We start from the raw sequence: 17,216 nt of genomic DNA, 5'->3' as shown, positions 1-17,216 counted from the left end.
ATTCCACACTTGCTGGGACATAATTTTTCACCTTTTATGGTAGCTCCCTGGATTAACAGTGTTTTATGGCCAGCCAAAATTTGCTTGTGGATTTGGTACCTAATGAATTAAATGTGTCAATGATAGGCTTAAAAAATCCCCTTAGTAATATCCGCAGACTAATCAGGATGTATGGCGTGGGGGGCTGAGCTGTGCACTGAAGGGGAGGCAAACAGAGAGCGCGAGGGAGAGAGCTGGGGGTGCTGTGGCAGCCTGCAATATCTTATCTCTTGTAGAAGGATTTTCCACACATCTTTTAATCCATCACCCAGCATTAGGAAATAAATAAGTTTAAGGCAGGCGCTGGATGACTATGTTAAGAACAGACCAATGGCAGAGCCAGTTGCCGAGGCCACATGCTCTTGACTCATTGCCTGCGTGTAGATTACCGCGAGATATGGAAGAGCATCCCGGGCCTCCTTCCTGAGCAAGCCAAGTGCTGGTTCATTCCCATTTGGGCTTCAGCTGTCAGATAATGCCACGTAACTCATCTACGCAGCCCATAGCCACAGTACCTCAGGAAAATAGTTGCCCACTTGCTGAACACCAAGAGTACAGTGGCCATACTTGTGACCTTTAAAAAGAACAAACCAAAGGAACCTTTAATTTTAAAAAAGAAAGGCTGCCTCGGCTGCAGAGGGCAGAGGATCAGTATGACCCTGTCTGCAGCTGCAGGGGTCGCATATTTGGGGTGGGAAACTCCAAGGCCCGGGGCAACTGAGGGCCCGTGCTGTGGTCAGCCACGTCCAGAGCAGGTGGAAGCAGGTGCACCCAGATCCAGCCTGCGGGGCCAGCACACCCCCGCCCCTTCAGCCAGCTCTGCGTCACCCCGAACCTGAATGCTAGCACTGGCACACCCGAGTGTCCTGCGCGCCGGCCAGCCTTCCATCTCGCCCTCGGAGGGTGAGAGAGCACTTTACACAAATAAGGCAAATGAAGTGGCTTCTTCTGACGATGCTGGCTTATGTTTCTCTGCGACAGCAGAGCTAGGTGAGGATGAGCCGGCAGCCATTCCCCTGCCGCCGGGCCAGCACCTCCAGCCTCTCACTTTCCTCCCTCCTTTGAACAACGGGCCATATCACTGGCTATCCATGGCTTCATGCTCCGCTGCCCAGAGGGGGAAATCACACCAGGGTGACTGCAGCTAATTGTTCCCACCCAACTGGACTGTCGTTCAGCAGCAATATGATGACTAAACATCAAAGCTGTGGAAATTACAGACTCAGGCAGGACTCCCTGCACTTCATTGTCTCCGTCAGGGTGCGACTGGCTTGTGTCAGTGTTGGTTCCCTCCCTGAGCCCAAGCCGACTAAAACAATCAGGAAACGGCTCCGCACGCTGTCACAACGCTGTCACCTGATGGTATCTGTCTGCGTTTACAAGTCTGCATTGAAAACGGTTCCATTTGCTTCGATCCTTGAATGGCAGGTGGGCTCAGAGGGGCCAGTGAGGCCTGCCTCTTCCTCTTCAGCCTGTTCTAGCCACACTGAGAGCCCCTCTCCTCGAAAGACCCCCGGAAGGCCCCCAAAGTCCAACTACTGTGCTTAAGGCTGCTGCCTCAGGAAAAAACTAAGGAACGCATTGGATTCAACAGATGGACTACACATGTGACTTGTCCCCTCACAGGAGGAGTGGCAGCCCCCATGGCAGTGTCCTGCAGGCAGCCCACCAAGGAAGGCCCATCTGCTGCAGGAGGCCCAACGCTAACCCCACCCAGCCTCTTGGGGGCCAAGACGAGACACGATTTTCTCTAGCCCTGACCTATTGAAACATGATCCATAAACCTTGGCAGCCACTTCAGGCCAACTGTCCCCAACTTGTAGTGGCCCAAAGAGGGGGACTCCCCAAAACACTACCACGTGCACAGGTGGAGTCACAACTGCACACACCCCTGGACATCCATCTTGCTCTGGAGAAACCCTCTCTGGCATCCAAGAATGGCCTGTCATCTGACCCTGTAGGAGGGACCGTCCCACAGGGAACGAGTCTGACTGAACAGCCTCGCTGAACAGACTCGTCTTAACCTGCAGGGACGAGCAACCCAGCAGGGTAACGGCGCATCCGATGCTGCTAGAACTTGCCTCTGCTCTGCCAGGTGGGAGGGCCCCCCCACAGCACCAGTCCTGAGACCAGAAACGACGGGCTGCAGAAGGGCCCAAGTGCCCCAGTGAGGCTGTAGGCTGTCCCAGAATGTGTCACGGGGAGCCAGAGCTGCCAGAGGGGGCCGAGGAAGGAAGGGCGAGGGGAGGGTGGCTCTGGGAGGAACGAGGCGGGGCTGGCCACAGGGGCCATCCTGAGGGTGTCACACACTTCAGGACGACCTGAGGCAGCAGGAGCCTGGGGAGCACCGGGGACGGGAGCGGAGCTGCGGGCGTGGAGGAGGCCTGGAGTTCTGCAACCTGACAACGTCACCCCCTCCGGGTGCCGGCCGCTGACCGCGGTCCAGGGCTGCAGGAGCACAGGCAGGTCTGGTCTGTGCCTCCCTCTGTCTCTGTCCACGTGTTTTTTCACCTGCACCCCAGGAGGAGGCACTGTAATTCCCAGCCTATAATCAGTCTTCCCAGCTGGCAGCGTCCAACAGGAGACCCTGAGCCAGTCTCACTCCAGAGCCACCTGGGGCCGCTGGTTCAGCATGGACTGCCACCAGCAGGGTCTGCAGCCCGGTTCTGCTCTGCTGGCTGGCTGGGCATGCGCGCTCTGAAAGCACCTTGGCCTAGGATAGAGAATTGGTGGGTGGAGGTCAGCTCCCCAGGCCAAGGTGCTCTGGGGGCTCCAGCGGCCTCTGAGGATGCCCCTCTGGTAGCAAGCTCAGTTCCCCACCGTGGGGACTTGCTGGCGGTGGTTTGTATGGTCCCCCTGTTCCTCTTTCTCTCCCACACTCCCCACTGCTGTTTCCTGGGGTCACCTTCAGATAAACCGCTTGCCCACAGGCCTCCTCCCAAGGTCTCCTTCTGGGAGAAGCTGTGCCAGGCTGCGGCATGGCAGCAGAGGCAGAGGGACATCGAGGAAAAGAGCAACTGCAGGAGTCCTGTCGTAACAGGGCTGCTCGCCAAGTAACCCTCTCTCCAGGAGACAACCAGCTAGCAGAACCACTAGTGCTGGGTGCAAAGGATTGAAAGGTCACAGGGTCGGCAGAGCCTGCTGCAAACCGCAGCAGTAAAGAAACAGGCACAAACCGAGACACAGCTGCTGGTGATAGATTAGACCGATAGGAAAATGATGGGCGAGACTATTTACTACAGAGAAAAAGAAAATTAAACACCTAGGCATAAATTCAACGGGAAATTCCCCAAACCTAGAGAGACAAACTCTAAAAAAAACTAAAAGACAAAAAAGCAAGTTTTGATAATAAGTCTCAGTTGGAAAGTGTTAAGATCATAAAATGTGAATCTTTTCAAAGTTAACTTACAAATGTGATAAGATGTAATAACACTGAGAATCCCATCTGGATTTTTTTCTGTATCTAGAACAGTTTATTTGGAAGGAAGAAACACCAAGAAGAGCCAGATAAACCCCCGTGAAGATGACCAAGGCATAAGGACTAGCCCTCCCACCTCTTAATATATAGTGTAAAACCTCTATACTTTAAAAACTCTTGGCCTGACACATAAATAGACAGATCAACAGAATGGAACAGAAAATCCAAAAACATCCCCCGTTACACATACAAATTGAGTATGTACACTAAACAAGGTAACCCAAGTCTGTGGGGAAGGGGATCGGCGTTTCACTGAGTGGCGTTAGGGTTACTGGATAGGAACATGGAAAGCACATTGGAGACACCCCTCCGCCACACAGCAGCAACGAGTCCACATGGCCAGAAGTTTCCATGGGACAAATAAAATCATGCATACTCCAGGAGACAATATGGGTGAATTGTACCATAACCTGAAAGAAGAAAACTCCTGATCATAATGCAAAATTCAGTAACGATATGTGAAAGACATAAAAATAAAACCGCGAGACTGTTTTGCAGAGTGGCCAAGGCGTCTCACATTCCCCAGGAAAGGTAGAAGGCTCTGATTTCTCCTCAGCCTCTCCAGCACTGGCTCGGTCTTCTGGATGGCAGCCACCTAGTGGGTGTGGGGTGGTTTTAATTTGCATTTCCCTAATGACTAATGATGTTCAGCATCTTTTCATGTCCTTATTAGCTATTCATATAATTTCTTTGGTGAAATGTCTATTTGAATCTTCTGCCCATCTTTAATTGAGTTACTTATCTTCTCATTTTTTGAGTTGTAAGAGTTCTTTACATAAGATCTAAGTGCAAGAGCTTTATCAGACAAGTGACTTGCAAATGCCTCCCCCCCTCCATGATTGGTCTTTTCTTTTTCTTAATGGTTTATTTGAAAAAGCAAGATGTTTTAATTTTGGTAAAGTATATGCTATCAATTTCTTTTATTTTTTTTTTATTTTTTCTTAGCTGTAAATGGATTCAATATCTTTTATCTTGTTTATTTATTGTTATGTGATGCTAAGACTCTAACTCAGTGCCTCACACATGCTGGGCAAGTGCTCTACCACTGAGCTACGGCCCCAGTCCCTCAATATTTTTCTTTAGAAGTGTTTTTAGTGCCCTAAGAATCCCCCTAAGATTTTTTTTTTTTTTTTTTTTTTTATCTAACCCAAGGTCACAAGAACACTTCCCACATTTTCTTCTAAGAATTTTATATTTTTGGCTCTTACCTTTAGGTCTTTGATCCATTTTGCATTCGTTTTTGTGGATGGCATGATGTCAGGGTCTAAGTTGATTTTTGCCATGTGGCTCTCCAATTGTCCCAGCACCATTTGTTAAAAAGAGAAAAAGAAACTCCTTTCCTTTTCTCTACCACACACTCCAGTGAGTTGCTTTGGTATTTTTGCTACAAATAAATTGGCAAATAAAAGGCATTGTTCTGGACTTGTATTCTGTTCCATTGTCCAATATCACATCTTGATTTTTATAGCTTTAAAGCAAGTTTTGGAATTAAAGATTACAAATCCTCCAACTTTGTTCTTTTTCAAAATTGTTTTGGCTATTCTAAGTCCTCTGTGTTTCCATATGCATTTTAAGATTAGCTTGATAATTTCTTGGGGGGGCGGGAAGCCTGCTGGGATTTTGATAAGAGTTGCATTGACCCTAGAAATCAATTTGGAGAGAATTGCCATCTTAACACTATTGAGCCTTCCAGTTGCTTCCAATTAAGTGATTTTTAATTCTATTAATATGTAATGTCTCTCTATCTATATAAATCTTTAATTTTTCTCAGACAGACTTTGTAGTTTTTAATGTACAGGTATTACAATTTGTAAATTTATTCCAAATACTTTATTCTTTTTGATGCTGTTTGTGAATGGAATTATTTTCTTCATTTGGAATTGTTCATTTCTACTGTACAAAAATACAACTGATTTTTTCATATTGATCTTGTATCCTGTGACCTTGCTAAACTTGTTTACTAGTTCTAGTAAAGGTTTTTGTTGATTCTTCAGGATTTTCTACATCAGTAATCAAGCCACCCACAAATACACATCATTCCCTTTCCCCTTTCCATTGTGGATGCCTTTTATTTCTTTCTCTTGCTTCATTGCACTGGCTAGAACCTGCAGGACAACCTGAACAGAAGTGGTACAAAGACCTGGCCTTGGCCCTTTTGAGGGGACAGCAGTCAGTCTTCCACCTGTAAGTGTGATGCTGCTACATCAAAGGCTTAAAATCCTGTGAAAAGGACTCAGGAACCAACCTGAAGAGGCTCCTGCTGACTGAGGATGGGACAATTTGATCCCTGACAGGAATAAGAACCACGGCGGACTAAAACACATCGAATATGTTCAGATCCATGACTTCACGTTGATCCTGAAACAGAGGCAAAACAGACCTCTTGTCTGAGGATGCTCGTGACCCGACACATTATTGTGAAAACTGAAAAAGAAGAAAAGGAGGGGGAGAATCGGGTGCCCACTCCCCACCCCTGTCACCACCCTTCTCAGATACCAGAGGTCTACCTCTGCAAGAGCACCCTGGCCAATAACGAGGGGGATGAGGGAATCAGAGGACCGCCATCTTGTCATCTCGAGCGAATTGATGCACCAGGTGTGGCCCACCGCCAACACGGCAAGAGAAGACAGCCCGGCACCCAGCGTCTCCTAGTGGGAGTACATTTGGCTTTTGTGAAGGAAAAAACTGCCCTTGAAATTGGACCTCCTGACCTAGCCTCCACTTTTTAAGGTTCCCCCAGGGGGCACTGGAACATGGCAAGGCCATCATAGGTAAAAGATGGAGACGGCTGGCAAGTCACCGGAGAAGTCCGCTTTATTACAAGATGAGGCTTACATATATACTCTTGGGGCTTCCGGGTTAAGGGAGAAAGTGGTGTGTGGGTTTCTGATTGGTCCGGCTTGCCGCCGGCGGGAAAATAGGTGGCGGGAAGCCGAGACTTATGGGAAGAAGAAGCCGCTCAGGGGCCATCTTTGGTGTGGATCGGACTGCATATGGAACCTTACAATAGGAACGTCATCAGCAAAACCTGGACTGCAGAAAACTACAGGACAGGAGCTGGTTCCTTCAGCCAGTCTTCTGGCATTTGTGAAATGATTGGAATTTTGAATAATGACCAGATATTCAATGCTATTTTGCATTATTATTAATTACCTTTTAGAGAATTATATATTGAAATATTTACAGATGAAATTACGCAATGACTGAGGTGTGCTTCAAAATCAGTCAGAGAGGGGAGGCTGCATGAATGACAGCCTGGCCAGGCTCCGGCCGTGGTCTAAGGCACTGAGCACGAGGGAGTGTGTCACACTAGTCTGTCCATATTTGTGAATGCTTGAAGTTTTCCATGAGAGAATGTTTTTAAAAAGAAGATCGCTGGGGGATTTGGAGTGCAATCCAGGTGACATCTTAAATCTTGGCTCCGCTTCTTATGCGCTGTGTGACCTTGAACAGATTCCTCGGTCTTCCTGTTGCATAACGTAATGTATACACGGTGGCCAGCAGCTGCCAGCACACAGTGCAGGCCTTTTGTGCCTGGTAAAGATAACAGACCTGGCCCCTCCGTGTGGGTCCCCCATAGGAGCAGGGGTGGAAGGACGGAGGGTCAGGAAATGTGGCTGTGGGTGCAGCTTGGACGCCCGGCGGGACAGAGCCCGAGCCTAAGCACTCGCGGTCCTCCTACTTGGCCAGCACCTTAGAGCACAGTATCTTTTTCAAATTAGGCCGACGGAAGACCATTAATGGTGGAAGACGCGGGGTGGTGTGCTTTGAGAGGCTTCACGTGCAGATATTAAATAGGAATTACAGGGCAAGTTGGGGGTGGATCCAGGACTGGGCTCATTCTACAGAATGAAGTCGGGGCACTTTGCGTTGTCAAACTTCAGACATGAGTGGGCCCAAACAGGTCTGGCTCTTGGCTCCTCCTCCGGAAGCCCTGCTCTCTGTCACTAATTGATCACTTCTAGAACCTCAACAGCCACCAGTCCCCTACAGACTGTGGATACTGGCTGCCGGTCCAGGCCTCGGCCCCGGGCACGGTGCTGCTGGCAGCCTGTCCCACCCGCTGCCTCCCTGGCCCAGGGGCTGTGTGTTTGTGCAGCCCACCAGCTCCACCAACTCAAAGGCTGCCCCTCGAGGCATCCCTTGAAGAGCAGATGACATTCTGCTCCTAGTGGGACTCGACGAACAACACCCAGAGAGCTGCCAAATGGTGACCACCGCAAAGAATTCTCCTTCTCCAGCTGGCACCCGAACCCTGGGGGGGCACCTCCCTTTCTTCCTGTGCCTTTCTCCCTTCCCTCCTGCCTCGGGCACTTGGAAAGTCCTGGCCAGAGGACAATGCAGTGCCTGCTTTTGCACTGCCTGCAGGCCTTGGCCCCAAGTGTCAAAGTGATCCCTGTGACCAGGCACGGATGCAGTGTCCTGGAGCAGGGGATGCTATTCCCGAGCCAGTGCTGAATCTCCATTCCGGTGGGCAGCTAGGACAGGGAAATGCCACCCTTAATTACAGCCGACGTACTTTATGCACCTGCACCTTCCCTTCTGATCTTTCCAACACAGAATGGCCTGATTTAAATGCACCATTAGAGGTAGGTGGCCTGGACCAAAATGTCAATAATAACCATGGCAACTACCGTGACAACAAGAAGAGCTGCCATTTCACTGTGCTTTTTCCACATGCTAGATGCAGGCACAGGCCTTTAGCCCATTTCTCATTTTAATCCCACAGTAGCTTTGATAAGTGAGTGTCATTATGCTCATTTCACAGGGACAATATTTAGAGCACAGAGAAGGGCGGAAACTTTCCCAAGATCACACAGCCCGAAAGGACAGAAGCAGGGAGAGGCCCCACTGCCCCTCCTCCTGAGGCACCTCCCAGCCGCCCCTCTTCTCTTGTAACCACCAAGACATCCACAGGCCCACGGGATCCAGCAGCAGCAGCTGCCCCATGTAAAGGAAGGACGGAGGGAGGCTGGTCTAAATTGTCCGATGGTTCTGCCTTTTGTTGCAAGGAAGGAAAAGAGCCTGGTAAAGGAATGTCCCCGCCGCTTATCTCTCCTCACACAAACCCAGCGAGAGCCGTAATTGATGGCGGGCGCTCAGCAAGGTTGATAGGACGCCAGACGGACCCCAAGAAGCCACAGCGACAGCCAGATCTCCTGGGAAGGGGCTGGTTTATTAACCTGCAGCCTGGCGCCTGCTTCTGACTTGTTTATAGGGTCCTCACGATTTGGGGGACAAGGAGCAAGAGAGCCTGTCACAAGTGCTCAGTGTCCCCTCCCCACCGGCCACTCCATGCTGTTTATGGAATGATAGGGAAGAAAGGGCCGTCGGCCGGCCCAGGCTGCAATCTGCCAGATATGAAAACCAATTGCTTTTCATAATAAATTCCAGCTGGAGCCATAGAAATAATAAGGATGAGGAGAAGGTAACACCAATTTGCTTTATTTGATTAGCCCCTTCTTGGGCGGTCCAACCCCAGCTTCTTTTCATTAAAATAAGGGCAAATTGAAAATCGTAAAAGGCTTTCTTATCAGAGAACAAATGACCGGGGAGATTCATAGGCCTAAAAGCCCCCCGTGAGCCCCACGGTGCCTGTGAGGGCGCCGGCTCTTGCTGTCTCGGATGAGCAGGTCCCAGGAAGCCAGGGCCCGGGGAGCTGCCCCTGAGGACTCCCCAGCACCCGTTTCCGTCCTTCTGAATAACAGGAGAGTCAGCAGGAGCACCACCAGGAGCTGCGGCCTCGTGTGGTGGATCTCACAGGTCCACCGAGGCCTGAAGGCCAGCCCGACAGCCCGCAGTCAGGGCCCACACCTGCCTCCAAGGGCAAGACGTCCAGGTGGGCTTCCAGAACTCTGGGTGCAGCAGTCCTGTGTGCTTCCCAAGGACCACTAAATGCAGCTGGCTAAACACAGTTCTGTCCATATAAATTGTCACTGGAGGTCCCTGAAAAGAGAAGCGACCCACATGTAGATGTGGTAACGGCCAGGGCTCGGTCCAGAGCGAGTCTGGAGGGATTCGCAATGGCGCGTTCCCAGGGCTCCCGGGTTCGCCTTCGATCCTATGACGACATTCGAGACTCACTCGGTTAATACATGTTGAGGAGCTGTTATGGGCTGGCGCATCTGGGGGCTCTGGGAACAGTGGGGGACTCTCAGAGGTCTGCCCTGTGCAGTCCCCAGAGCCAGAGAAGGGAAGAGGACCCCAGGGGGAACAGAGGAGAGTGGTGGCCAACTGCTGGCAGCGGGGCCAGCCACGGGACGTGGGCGCTGGAATGAGGTGGCCCTCGCTTCCAATTTGAGGAAAGACACAGGTTAATGAGACAGCGTCAACCACAGGAGTGGCAGTGAGCGAGAACAAGGACTGGCTCCCAGCAGAAGCATATGACCACGCACTGACCTCCAGTGACAACTTGCGACTTGCAGTGAGGAGCAGCTCAGGGTGCGGCTGGGTCCCGTCCCAGGGCTTGGCTCCTCCCTGGAGGAGAAGGGGACCCATGGGGATGGGAAGCAGAGCGGGCATGGCCTCCCAGACTGGCAGATCTGGCTCAGCCTCCACCTCTCCAACTCCTAAACAGCAGCACCTAGACCCCTGTCTAAGCGGTGAGTGATCAAGAACTTGGTGACTTTCTTACAAACACAGGGAAAGCATCACTTGCCTTTAAAGATTTCAGTCAATGAGGAGGCAAAGAAAAGAGCGGTTTTAAGATGGAGGAGAGGACATAGCAACCCCTTCCTTGGATTCAGTACAACTGCAAAGAAGGAGAACCTTCCACTCCTGCTGCTTGGTGCAGCCCAGACCCCTGGGGACCCAGCCCCAGGGAGCACCAAGAGCATCATTCAGATGCCACCCAGCGTCTGGCTCACGTTCCTCCCCACCACTGTCCCATCTGGCCAGAGTCCATGCCTCCACAGTGGCGCCTGGCACTCCATGGCCCTCACCTGTCACATTCCAACACTGATACTTTATTAATAATCCAATGTAAATCTGAGAGAAAATTAATGTGTCATCTCCTTGCAGGAAGGACTAAACATCTCAATGTGAGGGTCTGCTAAGCTGTCATTTATCATTAGCATGCAATTCAAGGCAGGCTTCCCACACTCTGGTGGGAGCTTTGGAGACAATGAATCTCAGGGAATTAGCTTCTGGGCCAATTATTCCTGTTTCCCCCACCTACCTAAGAGATAAATTCTGTCTCAGTGGGAGGGAAAAAAATAAAAAGAAGAAGAAGAAAAGGAGGAGGAGGGAGTTTGCTATTCTCCTTCCTGGTTGAAATCAATTTTTCTCAAGGAGACGAGGCAATATTCATTTTGTGAGAAGGGAATAGGCTATCCGCTAAAGGCCAATAAATGGAGCCGTTCTGATGAAAACTTCCTCAAATCAAATGTAGGGGAACCTCTTAATGGGCTTTGTTCTTCTTTTCCATAATCCATAACTATTAAGAGAAAGATGGGCAGGCAGGGCCGACGCTGCACAGGGAGCTACGGGAACACCATTCGGGCCTCTTCCAGGTGGGCCGAGAGGTGGATGGACATTGTCCCTTGCTCCTCCGACACATGTCCTAAATGCCAGGCACTGTTGCAGGTCCTGGGGACACAGTGGCACATGGATAAGCCTGTTTGGTCCTCAGGGAGTTTATAGTCCAGGGAGGAAATGGGCCGATCCATACGTAAACTAATAAAAGCAGATAAGTACTACAAAGAGAAAACTCAAGACAGGAATTCTGAACATTAAAATAGAATTGTTTTGTCTAGTAACTTTTTTTATCTTTAGTGCAAAACATAAAAATGCACTCTGGCAAAGTCACGCTTCTGGTTCCAAAGCAATCAGGACAGGCAGAGATGTCAGTCCATCCTGGCAGCAGGAACCAGCCGCCAGTAGCAGGAAGCCCAGCGCCAGCCCTGGGCCCTCCATGCAGCGGGTGCCTGGCTCAGCTGCCAGGGTAGCATTCCAGGTGACCACCCCTGCCTCCGCTGGCCGACCACACTGTGCCCTCCAGCCCCACAACCATCCCAGCCCAGCAGCTCATGGCCACGAAGCTGAAGTGCCCTGGGAGGAGGAAATGGGCGTGGGTCTGGAGTCCTCAACAGACCCTGCTCTCTCTGCTGGCCTTGGACTGACGGCCTCCCCCCATCACAGAATGACGGGCCCCTGCCTGTGCTCCCCTGGCACCCGGTGCATCCCCGCCTGGGCACTTGGCAGGCTGAGCTGCTCCTGAAATCGCAGCCAGGACAGCGATTGGTTGAGCTCAAAGGAGTGGCTCCTTTCATCTGCTCAACTCCAGGCAGGTTCTAGTGGAGCCCCCTCTACAGGAGAAAGGCCCCCATCTCAGGGGTTGCGCAGACTCCAGGTCGCAAGCAGCTGGTAGAGCAGGACTTGGCCAGGTCTGTTGGACACAGGGGGCTCTCCCGGACCCCAGGTCATCTCTCAGCAGCTCGGAGTCATGCCCCCAGCAGCCCATGCGCTGCCGCCTCTCCTGCCCACCCTTCCTCCCAGACCTGGCCTGCATGGCCTCAGCTATTTCCAAACTTCACACTCACCATCAAAGGGTGAAGACGTACCCTCGTCAGATCCCACTCAGGGAGGACACCCATGGGCTCCTGCTCAAGGTGCAGGTGCAGCTGTACCCCAAGGTGGGAGCCCCTTGCTGTGTGACTGCACCAACCTCCTCCTCTCACATGCAGGCGACCCAGGCGACAATGGCTCCTGTTTCCCAGGCCACGTCCCAGGCTCCCATGGGATGCCAGTGGCACCCCAGCTGTGGGCCTGGAGCAGTCATTCTGGGCTCAGGAAGCAAGCTCCTCGAGAAGGTAAGCATCTGCCCCAGGCCAGGCCTCAGTAACCTAGGCCCTCATCTCTCAGAGACACCACAGGTACCAGCTGTGTGCCACCTCTCCACTGGCCTGGCTTCCAGGGACTGGTGAGTCTAGAAACCGTCTCCATTGCCCCTGCCTGCCCTTCACCTGGACCCGGAAACAGTGCCCTCTCCCAGGGCTCTGGGGCTCTGGCTCCCAAGCAGAAGAGCCCTGAGTGGTGCCCCAGCCATGGCAGGGCTGCAGCCTTCCTCCACCTTGACCAACAGCGGGAACTGCCGGAAGGAGCACCAGGACCAGGACAGTGACCTTGGTGCAGATGGGGACTCAGGAGGCAGGGAGAGTCAGGAGGGAGCACAAAAGGAGCTTTTCAGGGGGAAAGGCCTGCCAGGGACGAGTGTGGGGAGCCCAGAGCAGGAGCCAGCAAGTCAGCAGGACACAGAGGCCAAGTGGCCTCAGGAGCCCAGAGGCCCAGGAAACAGGAAACGGAGAACACAGACCCAGAGTCGGGAAGTGCCTGGAGCACGATTCGGTGGCTCCTGGTTTCCGAGGACTCTGACCGCCGGAGCCTAAAACCGCAGCTCCAGGTCAACAGGAGGCATGTCACAACCCAGGGCTGGGGCCAGGTGAGAAGCCAGGCCGCAGGCACCTTCCCAGGGGGGCACCAGCACCAGCTCCAGAGTCCTCCACAGGCTCCCACCTCACCCCCTTGACCGGGCAGCTTGGGAGCAGTGAACGCTGAGCCCGTCCCTGAGGTCAAAGGATCCCTGGGAATTCTCCACTGGGCCTCACACGGCCTCCATTTTCTGGAGCTTCTGGGCCCCAACCAGCCCCTCAAAACTCCCCAAAGAAGGTATTTGGCTGAAAGTAACAATTCCAGGCCCCGCGTCATCTGTGACCTGGAGTGCCAGGGGCTCCACTTCCTTCCTTCTACCCATTCGCATTTCAACTTTTCTACAACGAACATGACTGTTTCATTTTAAAATAAGAGAAAAGGGGAATCTCTGCCACTGAATCCCACTGGAGTGGCACCTAGTTCCTAAGGAGGCCCCAGCTGAGCCTGTCTCTGGGCTGCCGGGGCGGCTCCCCTGGGCTGGCTCTGTCTCTCCCCGACCCCCCTTCAAGCCTCCTGGTGGTCTAGCTCACAGGTCCACTTCGGCCCTCGCACCCTGAGAGTGAGGCCTGTTCTACGTCTGCGCAGATTCTGGGAAGTCCCAGCTGGCAGGAGCCAGGGATGGAGGACTGAGGGGCCCGACGGAGCAGGGCTGTGGCAGACAGCGCCCTCGTTCCCTGCAGCTCTTCCCTGCTCCCTGCCCACCTGGGCCCAGCCTCACACCGCCCTGCGCCCTGTGGGTGCTGCGCTCTGCACGCCCTCGGCCTGCTCCAGGCGGCCTTCCCCACCCTGCCCCATACACTCCTGATGGGAGCAAAGCCCTCCCATCTGGGCTCAGCCTGCTCCGCCACCCCTGCCACACAAGCCGGAAGCCCTGCGACCCAGCCCCTGTGCTGCCCGCCACCCCTCAGGCCTTGGTGGCACCATACACACCACTGTCTTAGCCCAAAGAGCCCCAAAAGTGCAGCTGTGAATCATCAGACTGCCATTTCAAACCCAGAGCTTCAACCCCTGGTCCAGGCCCAAGACCCCATCTGGCTCTTCAAGGCCTGTCCCAGAGGCCCCTGCTTCCCACCCCTCCCAGCATGCAGCTCCACACTGCCTTTGTGAGGCCAGTCCCCAGGCCCCTCCCCAGGCCCACTCGTGACCTTCATGACAGCCAGTTCCCTGTCTGCCTCCCCAGAAGGCAGGAAGCCCCCGGGTGGCCACGTGGCTCAGTCTCGGTCTTCTAAGACACAGAAGAGTGCCCTCAGTCTCCAAATAGATTTCCAAAGTCCCAACTGGAGCTAGGGACAGAGGTGATCCATGTGGGCCTCTCCCACCCCAAGAGAGCCAGCAGGAGCTGAGCACCATGTGTCGGGAGCTGTGTGGAGCCTTCTGAGTCTCGAGATGACTATGCAGTAGGCAATGCTATTACTCCTTGCAGGCAAAGCCACCAAGGCCCAGGGAGGTTCCCCAGGTTCCCCAAGTCCACACAGCCATGACAGTGATGCCAGTTTCCTCAGGTCTGACTCCAGGCACACATTCAGACCAAGCTGCGTCCCTGGGGAGCTGGTTAAAAGGTAGAGATTCACACCAAGAAAGGCCTGGCACGCACCCCGTCAAAGGGGGCTTCTGGGTAGTTTAAATACCCCTTGGTATTACACCCCATTGTCAAATCTGTATGCACCCAAGATGGAAATATGAAATCCAGACTTGGGAAGAGCCCTTGACAGCATCCTGGCTTGCTGGGTTCGCCTCCGACTGTCCTTAGTTATAGCCTGAGTCGTGCCCCAGGGTTTGGTCAACAGAGAGCTCCGCAGCTCTTCTCTCCAGAGCTTGTAAACAGGGCCCTGTGGTCTAACAGCCATGATGCTCCCCTAATCATGTTACTGCAATATTAATAAGGCTGTTTAATGCAACCAGTTCCCTCTAAATTGTCACATAAAATTTGGCAAATGTCAGACACATCATTTAATAGAAAATGATGTTTTACTGTCGGGGAGCTAGGTGGCTGAGAAGATGAGCAAAAAGCCCTGCGATGACCTTAGGCAGGTTGAAGGGACAAAGCACTCCCAGCCTGGGGCCACCCAGGGCCCTTCTTCCCTGGCAGTCAGCAGCGATCCTCAAATTCCACCCTGTGGGGACACTGGGTAGGATGCCAGGGGGAAGGGGGCGGAGCTAGGACAGGCTCGGAAAGAAGCTGCTTCCGTCCTCCAGCATGCAGTCCTGTTGGAGCAAGAGACCGCCAGGTGTCCTGTTTCTGTCACTCCTCATGGTGCCCCTTGTTGTCCTGGGATTGTCATTCCCATTTTAGGAAACTAAGCTCCCAAGAACACTGGCCCACCAAGGAGCCCTTAACGATAACAATGAGGCAGGTCCACAGAAGCAAATCCGTGTCATGAAAACCATTTAGGAAAGGATGGGGTTATCCCCACCAAGTTGGGTGCACAGGGGCCCAGAGACATGGAGTGACATTCACTGTGGCCTTGTTTATGAGGGGGAAAGCTTGGAAGCCACCTAAAAGTGTGTCTGTTAATAGCTTTGGTAAATAAATCATAGTGTGTTCATGTGACAGAATAGCACGCAGTGATTAGGAAAGATGTGCGTGTCTGTATTCGTCGACACAAAGCGCTCCGTGGCTTGTTTTTTTTTTTTAATTGCAAAGTAGCAAGTACGCCAGACGCTCACATCGGCCCCGATTGCAGGGAGCGGACTGCAGAGGATCAGGGCAGGGGAGAAGAGCATCAAGGTGCTCCGTGTCATGGGACCGTTCTTCGGCGAGCCCCTACTGTCCCAGTCAAAGAGGAACATGGAAGGAGAGGGGTTGCTGATTAACTCAGCACACACCAGCTCTGCCCCATCCAAGGGACACAGAGGCGACAGAACCCAGTTTTAGCCAGGAAGAGGCAAGAGGAAACCACCAGAGTAAACAGTTGTGAAGCCCACAGGCAGGCGAAGAGGGAGGCAGTGAGCTCGGAAGCTCCTTTTACTGTGGGAATCCCTCCTGTGCACCCCTGAAAGGGCCTTCTTCAGAAGCGGGTGTTGGCATGAAGGAAGCTCTCACTGGGTAAAAAGACCCTTTTGGAGCTTCATGGGATGTGGGTGCATTAAACCCAAAGCAGGTGGCTACACAGGCCGTCTCCCAACACTCAGCCCTCCCAAGAGACACCAGCCAGGGGGTCAGGATCCCGAGCACAGAGGCAGGGAGTGCCGTTCAGGGCCCCCCCCACCGGGGTGGAGGGAAGGACCACACTCAAGCAACGACGGGAGCCAGGCATTGCTGTCACTCACACTCCTCCAGCAGGGGACATGTGGCCTCATCAGAGGAGGGTGGATTCTAGGGTCTGACCTGGGAATGCTACTCTCGGAAATCAGAGCCAACCAAAAGTTTACGGGTGTGTGTTTGCAACCTTTCCCAGGAGGAGACTGCTATGGAATGGATCTGGAGTGTCCCCAAAGACTCATGTGTTCGGGCTGGGTCCCCGACACAACAATGTTCAGAGGCAGGGGTTTTGGCAGAGTGATTGGACCATGAGGTCTTTGGCTCCATCAGTAGCTGACTCCTGGGACATGGTAGAAACTGTGGAGGAGTCGTCCCTGGAGCAAGCCCTGGAAGGGTATTTCTTGTCCTCAGCCCCTTCCTCCCTACCCGTTGGCTTCCTGGCTTTTATGGGTGGAGCAACCCTCCTCCACTGCACCCTTCCACCATGATGGCTGGCCTCCCCTCGGGCCCACAGCAACGTAGCGGGCAGACCAGGGACTAAATCCCTGAAACTGTAACTCCAAAAAGAATCTTTCCTCCTCTGAGTTGTTTTTCCTGGTCTTTGTCGCAGCGGATGGAGAGCTGATTAACACAGGGAACAACGTGGAGAAGTAAAGCCCAGATGGCCTACTAAATGTCCTGGGACTCTCCCTGCTTCTCTGAGATAGTTATCAGCATCGATAAGGTGCTGGGTACCCACCTCACCACTCACGGGTGACTGAACCCTCTAAGTGTTCTCAGAACCATCCCCCAAGGTCAGGAAGTCCAAGCTCAAGAAATCCAATGCTTAGGCCAGATACCCCTACTGCTAATGAGAGACAAAGTTCTCAGGACGTTGTTGGGGGAGGGGGGAGGGTGATGGTGGAGGATGGGGTTTGCTGGGAGAATAAGAGAGATTTGAAGGGCATCTAGGTTGTTTCCTTAGCTTGGCTATTGTGGATTGAGCTGCTGTAAACATTGATATGGCCACGTCACCTAGTGTGCTGATTTTAAGTCCTTTGGGTATAAACCAAGATGTGGGATAGCTGG

General features: G+C 52.8%; 1 protein-coding gene across 23 annotated transcripts in view; it reads right to left on the bottom strand.

Moving 5' to 3' along the window:
* The window catches only part of CAMTA1 (calmodulin binding transcription activator 1), a 764,551-nt gene that overhangs the window by 386,803 nt on the left and 360,532 nt on the right, over positions 1-17,216 (bottom strand). The gene's annotated exons all lie outside the window — the stretch shown is intronic.

Source organism: Sciurus vulgaris, assembly GCF_902686455.1.
Source record: "Sciurus vulgaris genome assembly, chromosome: 1".
NCBI lineage: Eukaryota > Metazoa > Chordata > Mammalia > Rodentia > Sciuridae > Sciurus > Sciurus vulgaris.
Note: the sequence above shows the minus strand (reverse complement) of the source record. Positions and strands in the feature narration are given on the sequence as shown.